Raw genomic sequence first — 9,980 nt, forward strand, 5'->3', positions numbered from 1 at the left:
GGATGAAACCCTGTGCAGTGAAACTCCCACAACTTTACTCGCTTTACGGATCTAAACAGAAGGCTCAGCTGCAGTATCATCCTCCCTTTAGTTGGGTAATTTTCATAAGTTCCGAGGCAACTGAGAGCGGAGGTACTTTTCTCATTGGATTTGACTTTTTGGAGGGATAAAAAAGAAATTTAGCCCCCATACCCCAGTCAAAAGTGTGGGCATAACTTTTGAGAGCGCTGAATTCAAAATCGCCGCCGTCGCCAGTTCAAAAAATTAACTTTTTCCCGGTTTGTCTTAGTGCTGTACAAAATATGTTTTATAGGTTTTTTTGGCATAGGAAATTCATTTCTGATGTTATTCTATTGATTTGACCTGTTTTTGATATTCAAATTCACCCCGCTAAGAGAGTTCTATTTTGTTTCAGGTCAATGTGTGTGGTTCTGCTTCCTTACTTCCATACTATCAAAAGAGGATCAAGACTGAATTAGTGTAATATTCAAGACATTTCAAATAGATATTGTCAACAAGATGTCATATGAATGTGTACTGAAATGTGGAAAGACTTGTAAGTCCTCAGATACCATCAGCCAAGGAAAGTGTGAGTCTCTAGAGTCAAAATCTAAAAGATGGTCAGGACTTGATAGGTATGGTGATATTTACAGCACCACTACAGGCAAGATGGGCCTGCAAATTATTACATGCACCATGTATGCTACATATCAATCTCATCTTCAGACAAGGTTGAAAAGTCTCGACGACGCAAACGGAACGAAAGTTACATTGTTCCAAGTATAAGTCAAACATCAAGCTCTGAAATGCCAGCTCTGTGTGATGTTGAGACAGAGAGACTATTGCCTGCTAAGCGCCTGCGTTCTTCTGTGGGTGGATCACTCATAGAGAAAACAATATGTGTATGGTGTCTGAAGGGTGAGGACACGAAGCATCCAAATAGAGCAAGGGGCAAGATGTTCAGAATCAACACATACTCGGCATGGCTCTCCTTCAAACGCCACACAGTTTTAATAAAAGATGAAGAGTTGCGGGATCGTCTCTCCTGATTTGTCAAGTCCACATCAGCGATGTCAGACCCTTTTGCAACAGACATTATGTATCACCATAACTGCTGGAGAAAGTATGTAAGCTACCTGAAGTTTGAACAAAGCGAAGGAATGCATCTTCAGAATGTGTCTATGTCAGAGGCGAACAATTTGTTCTTTAGACACGAGGATACCGTCATCTTTGCTGAGCGTGAGATCCGTTCATTGCAGTCTCTTTTAGCAGACTACAAACCTATTATCAGTGACTATGGTTATCCAGGGGGTGAAGTTAAGTCGTCCTACATCAAACGTCTGTTCCTAAATGAGTATCAGGACAAAATTGATTTTCAAGAAGGAAATGCAAAGAACAAGAGTCCATGGGTGTATGACACTGCGGGAGGGGGTGACTATATTGAGGCTGCTATGTTGCCCCTTGGCATCACTGATGAGCAGCTCATTTAAAACCTAGCACCATGCCTGTCAAAGAAGATCAAAGACACATCTACTGTCCCATGGCCACCTTGCATTGACCATCTCGAAGAAGCTAAAGAGGTATGTGAGCAACCACTGCAGTAGTTGAATTTGTTAAAACCACCTACAAGAAAAACTGTTGATCTCATTCCTGCCACGCTCAGCCTGGCCTCTATAATCACCTACCACGTCACTGGACAGCGCACCTCAACTGCAGTTAACTTTGGCCTCACTGTTCATGGTATGACAAGGAGTAAAGACCTGGTGGACACACTTCACAAGAGTGGTGTCTGCATCAGCTACTCAGATGCACTTTTCCTCTATGACCACTGGGCACATAAGGATGTTGAGGTGTCAGGCACCTGCCCACCAGAAATCGCAGATAGCAAGCTGGCCTTTGTCATTGTTGGCAACGACGACTTCAAGTTGGATACTATGACAGGCAGTGCAGTAGGCACTCATAGAACTAATGTCATGTTCGTGCAGCCAGAAAGCTACGAAAGGAAACCAAATGAAGTGCCTTTTGCCAGGCTTGCCAAGAAGCAGATCTCTGAACAGCTGACAAGAAAATGTGGAGAGATCACACATGTTCAACAATACAGATGCCCCCTTGGCAGTACCAGCGAGCCACCAATTCGTGCCTGGGTAAACACACCAGTGAATGGCACAGTTCCGCAATGTGCTCGCTCTGTTATAGTTAGTTAGTTAGTTATTTATTGACAATAATTATTACATTTTATACAGATGCAAATATACATTTCAATTTTCTATTTCTTAAATCAAATAAGGGGAAAATATCCTAAATTAATTAATGATTGTCCATTTATAATCTTTTAACTTTTCATCGGCTCTAATGAACTCTATATGTAGACCTAACCTAAGGTCAAACAAAAGTTACATTGTAACATATGGAAAAAAAAATAAAAATATTTACAGTGTTTACACTTATTCAGAGTTATACTGAGTAATAAGTTGGGTTACTCTGAATATATATTTACATAGCTCCCGTTCGTCATTATAGCTCATGCAATGATCAAAGGAATTAAAGTTAATCCCTGCAAAATTTTCTCTAACATGCGAGAGCAAAGGGCAATTCAAGATGACATGGATCTCATCCTGCACAGATCCGCAGGGGCAAAGGCGTTCCTCTCGGGGAATTCTTGACCATCATCCAATCTCAACTTTAAGGTGGTGAGAACTCAGCCCTAACCGTGTATAAGCAATTCGATGGTGCTCTGGAATAAAAGGTGTCTTTTTCTTGTACAATGCTGGAGACTCTAGATGTGGGTTGAGCTGTTTGTAAGTCATCTGTCGAGTTGACTCAAAGTTGTTGTTCACGTTGGTTTTTAGTGTTTGTTTTTCGTCTAAAATTGGATCTTCTTGGGTTCTCTGTAACTGGTCGATGTAGATGCCCATCGGAGACTGTACTTCTATGGCCTTATTTATGATGGTAGAAAAGTAACTCCTGTCATAGTCTGGTCGAGAACGAAGTTTTCCTAAAAAGTTAAGCTGTTTTTTCTTGATAAATGCTGTTGCACTTGTCTCGCACCAACAATGACGGTACAAGACCCCTACCACAAGAGCAACAGGTTCCAGCATACAGTGGTGCCCAATCCTGCCGCTGTCCACCACTCAACAAGAGCAAGGCCTACTTTCACACCACCTATGATGACCCCAAGCAAATCAGTGTTACATGATATCATGACAATGCTAGTGGAAACAATGCGCAAGAAGAAAATCCCATTCTTCTTTCTCGTTGGAGTTCTGCTCACCTATAAGACAATTGTCCAACTCAAGGCAGAGAATCTACAATTGTTCAAGTATTTCACCCAATTCATTGGTGCTTTCCACCAACAGATGTCGTACATGCATGCTATATATAAGAGATTCAAGGGCTCTAGGATGGCAGACACTATGGTATCAGCAGGAGTGGAGATGGATGGATCTGTGGACCAAGCACTACAAGGCAAACATTACAGGTGTGGTGTGTGCTGCATCATGGCTTGGAGAGAGGCTCTTATCCACCTTCGGCTAAGAGACATTCTTGAGCATGAGGAACTGTCAGAAAATGTGAAAGAGAAGCTGGACATTCTGCATAACACACTCACCGAAACACAAGAGGCACTTCACGAAGCTCACTCAGACCTTGAAAATGACGATGACATGAAGACTTTATCCAGAGAGTTTATGAGAAACCTGGTACCGACATGGGGGATTTTGGCTTTCGTTCATAGAGAAGTCAGATCCTCTTGTACAGAATCTTGATGCGTGCCATGCCAGAAATGGACAGGAGTACATATCCTTAACATACAACATGTTGCCTGGACTGATGGCATATAACAACCATGATTATGGAAGGTGACTGCCAGATTACTGGGCAATGTTGTCTTCTTTGTCAAATGAGCAAAAGGAATTCTTTAACAATCACTTTGCCCAGTCTATGACAGGTCTACCCTACTCCTGTCAACCACTTGACCTCTGGATCGAAACAACCATGAATCTGAAGTTGAAACAAGGATGGCTTTGCCTTTTGCAAAATGAAAAGCAACTGTTCTCTACAATAAGGAATGTAAATAATGTGGCCAGAGTGAGGGCTGCAGTGAAGCAAAATGTCAAATGTGAGTATCACAACAGGAAACATGTTGAGTGTTAACCAGCGGGGATGAAGAAGGATGAACCAGCAGTTCAGGATCTACAGCACTGCATGAAAGAATTTAGTGCTGAACCATTTGATAACTCATCACCTTCACTGAGGTCACTGCAGTCTGATCTGGTTGCTTCTCCACAGCTAGTACAAGACTTCAACACTGCTTTTCAAGATGGCCAAGATCAGTTTGAAACTCTCCTGAACGAGCGAGTATTCATGAAGACACAGCCACTCACTGCAACCATCCACAAGAAATAAAGGCAAAGCTTTGCCAGTGAACAGATATGTGCACCAGCAGGTATGCCTATGAGAGTGGCTCAGATGGAGAGGTCGGGTCTGGCGGCCCTGGTGGAGCTTGCAGAAGGATCTGGCATGCTCCCACTTGAGTCAGCCCTTGAGGGGAGAGTGACTGAGGAGTGCTTGTCTCTACAATGCAGACAGGTCAATGAGTAAAACAATGAAGAGCAAGCTCTTGGATCAGTTTAACCTTGACCCAGTTGTTCAAGAACCAGAAAACTACATCTGTATTGTCGACATGGGTATGATCTGGCAGCTAGCCACTCCCACACCCGAGGAACCTGAGGCAAAGACGCGAGATGGCTCAGAGTACTGCTGGAAGGACTATCTAGAAAAGATATGCAAGATAATTTTCTCCCGCCATGCCAATGCAAGCTCTTACATCATTCTTATCAACAACAAGTATGACCTTCCTTTCAGCATCAAGGATGATGAGCACGATCGAAGGGCAGTAAAACGTGCATTTATTCCAAACGTTTTTCCAAAGCCCACAGACACATTCCCAGGAGCTGCTGAATTTAACCAAGTGATGGTCAGATCAGGGAACAAAATTAGACTGCAAAAGCTCCTAAGGGAACAGCTGAAAGCGCAAGCTTCTATGATGTGTTGTGGAATAATCTACTGTGATTATCTAATAAATTTATTACGCACAAAGACGTCAAACAAAGTTACATATTAGCAGTTACATACAGTACATCAGAAATCAACAGAAAAAAAATTACAGCATTCAATCATCAGTATATCAGTTACAAAAATAACATATATGAGATCGTATTCCATTATCAAAACAACTGCAACCGACAGTTTAGCAGCCACCAAAGTGTGGATGACGAGTCAAAATTACGTCTAGGTGGTCATCTCTGAGTAAATATTGGCAGGTTTAAAAATCTACTGTGAGGGAGAAAGAACAACCAATGTGTGCACTGGTGTGGCAAACACAGACTTTATTTTGAGACATCCAGAGGCTGACACAATGATGTTCTCTACCTATGCCAAGCTCAGGACGGGGAACTTTAATGGGGCAGTTATACTTGACAGTGAAGATACAGATGTGTTTGTTCAAGTAGCATATATCTCACAGCAACTCTCTAGTGATCTACTTATCAAATGCAAGCATGTCTTTATCAACTGCCGTGACATGCTACCAGAAGAAGTCTCACAGATCATCATCCCTCTCCATGTTCATACGTCAGGGTTCTAAAGCTATGGATAGAAGAAGGTGATGGAGACGGTGATCTCTGATCCCGAGGCGAGATAGCTCCTTGGACGAATTGGTGAAAGCATCGATTGGAGGAGAGTATCAGAGCTGATATGAAGACCTCTGTACTGTCCTGTATCTATGGTGAAAGTGCAGATGCTACTTGCGGGCAAGCAAGGGCTTCCTAGTGGCAAAAATGAAGAAGAGTACGATCCGCCTCCCACCTGTTGATGACTCCTTGAATCCTCATGTTGAAAGAAAAAACTATATCACATATTGCCAACTACACTACAACTTTTTTGACCATTCATCCCCTATTGGTCATGGCTGGGAACTTGTGAATGGAAAATGCCAACCAGTGGGCTACACACAACCTCCTTTGCCCAAACAGCTCATGCTTCCTGACTCCTCAGAGGAAAGTGAATCTGACAGTGAGATGAGCGAGTCTGGGGATTCAACAGATTCAGGAGTATGAAAGTCCCATGATTGACGTAAAACAATTGATTCAATGGTGTACATTTTCTAATCAATATCAATTTATTGTTTGACATTGCCTTGTGTTTCAACGTGTTTCAATCATTGACCTTGGTTTTGTTGTAAAGTGATTTTTGTGTCTTTACTTTTACTTCTATCATTAATGAAATAATTCATCACCAAAAAAAAACACTTTAATCACAATCTTCTATAAAAGGTCTGTAATGACCTAGCAAAATTTAACGTTGGTGCTCAAAATCGGCTGTCATAGTGAATTTTAATATGAAAAACAGGTCAAATCAATTAAATAACACCAGGAATGAATTTCCCATGCCAAAAACCCTATAAAACATATTTTTTACTGCACTCAAAGACAAACCAGGAAAAAGTTAATTTTTTGAACTGGCGACGGCGGCCATTTTTTAATTCAGGACTCTCATAAGTTATGCCCACACTTTTGACAGGGGCATGGGGGCTAAATTTCTTTTTTATCCCTCCAAAAAGTCAAATCCAATGAGAAAAGTACCTCCACTCTCAATGGTCACAGAACTTATGAAAATGACCCAACTACTTTCTTGCAAATTTTTTCAAACTCCCTGGAAGTCAAGGCCTTCCCTTTCTAGGCTTCCCTCCCCTCCCATTTCCCATTATCTCTGAATAGTATATTCTTTTTACCTACTTCATAGCTTCTACTCTTTGAACAACATCAAATTACCTTCATTTCCTTTTCACTAAACTTTTCACACCTTAGTTTCTAAACATCTCTTACCATATAAATTTTTACATTACATATGGTATACAAACAGTTCCATATAACATAATTATTCAACCTTTCTTCAGAATCAACATAAAAAATTCACTTCCTTAAGAAATAGTTGTTTGAACAATCCCTTCTTGTAATATTATCTTGGCTTCAACAGGACACCTCAAATCTCTTTCCGATCTTCAGCGCCCATCTCGCTGCATTTCTTGGCTCGCCTTGTTTATAACTTACCTTTTCTTTCATCTTACAATCATCCATTCCATTTACACACAAGTGCTTATATATATCAACCCCTCCCACTTCTACTACTCTCCTTTCAATCTTTCTTCTTCCTATCACTCCTATGGAAGGTAAGCCCTCAACCTAGCCATAGCACTTCCTAGTTCCTCAGTCTTACTATCCCTCTTTCTAGTCCCTACCATACACTTTAGGAATTATTGTTCTATTTTGCCTGTTTCCTTTTACACTTATAATGTTACACTTGTTATCATCTACTCTCAACATTCCTTATTTGCAATGACCTTCCCACCATTATACCCGATTCTATAGTTTCTCTTTACTGTTACCAATCAGTACAGTTTAATTTGCTAACATAAGTAATTCTTCGCCTCATTCATTTTCTTATCTTTTACCTTTGCACTATCATACATTGTACTTTCTCTGACCACGTTAATTACCCAATAAAATAAAAATGTTGAACATCCATGGAGATTCAGCACAGTTTAATCTGCTAACATAAGTAATTCTTCACCTCATTCATTTTCTTATCTTTTAACTTTGCACTATCATACATTGTACTTTCTCTAACCACGTTAATTACCCAATAAAATAAAAATGTTGAACATCCATGGAGATTCAGCACAGTTTAATCTGCTAACATAAGTAATTCTTCACCTCATTCATTTTCTTATCTTTTAACTTTGCACTATCATACATTGTACTTTCTCTAACTACGTTAATTACCCAATAAAATAAAAATGTTGAACATCCATAGAGATTAAGCACACCCTTGTCCTAAACCCCATTTCACACAAAAATAGTCTGTGAGTAATCTAACAATAATCTAACAAAAGATTCCTTTTCTTCAAAAGCACAGAAGAGCTTCTGGTTTCCTTCTAGTCTCTTTTCTTGAAACGTGCGTACTTTAATGATGGCATCCACAGTCCCTCTCCTCCTTATGAATTCATACTGCTGTTTCCCAATCTTTACAATTTCTCTCAATCTCTCATCTAGTACCCTCTATAACACTTTCAAACAATGCTCTGTTAATTAAATTCCCCTGTAGTTAATGCACTCCATGATGTCACCTATCATCTTGAATATAGATACAATTAGACTCTCCTCCCAATCTTTAAGTATTATTTCCTCTTTCCATATTGCTTTCAATAAATCCAGCATCCATTCTTCCCCATCTGTCACTAGTATCTTGACCATTTCAATTTGAAATTCTGATGGGCTTGATGCTTTACCATGCTTTATTCTACTCAATGCCCGCTTCACTTCTGTACTCTGATGTATCTTCATCACTAGTCCCTCCACCCTTTATGCTTCTCCCAGCTCCTCTTTCTCAGTATTCAATAGTTCCTCATAATATTTTCTCTGTCTCCTCTTAATGTCATCATCCCTATGCAATATATTTTCATCTCTATCCCTGATGAATACCAGTTGCCCCAAATCCTGTCTTTGCCCTTTCCTTAAGTTTGAAATCTCATAGATATCCTTTTTTCCTCCCTTTGTTTCTAGCCTTTCATTTAACTGCTCTACCACTCTTCCAATAGCTATACCTACTTTCCTCATAGACTTTTTTTTTTCTTCTTCTCTGTACCGTTCCTCTGCTCCCTGTTCCTGTCTTACTTTCTAGTCCTTGAATGCCATTGATTTTCTTTTAACTGACTCCTGCACCTCATTGTTCCACAACCACTTTTCTCCTTTTGACACACACTATCCCCTTGTTCTTCCCACCCCCACCAAAGGAAAGAAAACCTACAACAGGTTAAATGAAAGGCAAAAAAAAAAAAAAAAAAAAAAGTATTGACGAGGAAGGGACTCAAAATTGATAAAGCATTAGATTTTGTGCAAGATTGGTGAGAATTTATCATTTTGTGTAAGGTGTTTTCAAAACAATGATGATCCGCTGTCTGTGCTAGGTTATAAAGCTGTTTACTTTGTAGACGTTTTCTGCCCAGAAATTCATCCAGCATTCCTTAGTTATATGTAGGGATAAGGCAGTGACCAATGTTTTTTCTCTAAAGTTTATCTTGAAACCTCCACCCCAATTGTTAGGGAAACCCCATGTTCGGGAGAAAAAAAAATTCTATGTACACATACCCCAGTTGTATTCAAAATGCCATACTGGACCGGACAATCCTGTACATTTCAAAGCAAAACAATCTTCACTTTAGGAAACATTACTGTTGCCATCGGAAAGCTGAAAGGCCTCCACTGAAAATTAAATACTCTCCAGTAACATAACTAAAGAGTTTCGAAACTGCGATCCTTTTTAAGAATAATCTAGCTGTAGAACTAAAAGAAAAAAAAAAGGAAAAAAAATTAAAGATATGAGCTCTATCAGTATTCTCCTGATGCCAGTGATGATAATACTTAACACTTACTTCGGAAACAATGTGCAATACTTTTCAATTTGATAAGGACAAAAAGAATACTGGACCTCCACAGCTATAGAAATTTACTCATTCATCGGCATCCCATAAACTCCTGCCCAAGATCATAAGAAAATTCAAGATGTTCGTGATAGTGATTAAATGGTCGTAAATACTGCCCTTTACAAAGACGTGGCTTATCTAAGGACTCAGTGACGTCAGTTTCAACAAGCTGAAGTGGAAAGCAATCATTAAAGCTTTTCCTGAAGGTGTATAAAACGAAGTTACGCAGACCTAGACAGCATTCTGAGGACATTCTCTTTCGTGAGAACACTAAGCATCACTTTTCAAAGGTAAGATTTTTTATTTTCTTCTCCAGCTGAACAAATCAATTTATTTTGTGCCTATGATTTGAATATTATTGGTCGAACATTGCTTATAGAGGAATTTTAATACATGCCAAAATCATAATATAGCTTCGCAGCTTGATGTTGTTAAAGAA

The 9,980-nt window shown here is 39.7% G+C and overlaps 1 protein-coding gene across 1 annotated transcript in view; it reads left to right on the plus strand.

Annotated features, from left to right (window-relative positions):
* Window positions 1-9,318: 9,318 nt before the first annotated feature.
* LOC137644234 (uncharacterized) overlaps window positions 9,319-9,980 on the plus strand; it is a 7,529-nt gene continuing 6,867 nt past the window's right edge. Inside the window, exon 1 of the mRNA XM_068377232.1 lies at window positions 9,319-9,831. The gene's annotated coding sequence lies outside the window, so the exon portion shown is untranslated. The remainder of the gene's footprint in view (window positions 9,832-9,980) is intronic.

Source organism: Palaemon carinicauda, chromosome 1 (genome assembly GCF_036898095.1).
Source record: "Palaemon carinicauda isolate YSFRI2023 chromosome 1, ASM3689809v2, whole genome shotgun sequence".
In the NCBI taxonomy this organism is placed as follows: Eukaryota; Metazoa; Arthropoda; class Malacostraca; order Decapoda; family Palaemonidae; genus Palaemon; species Palaemon carinicauda.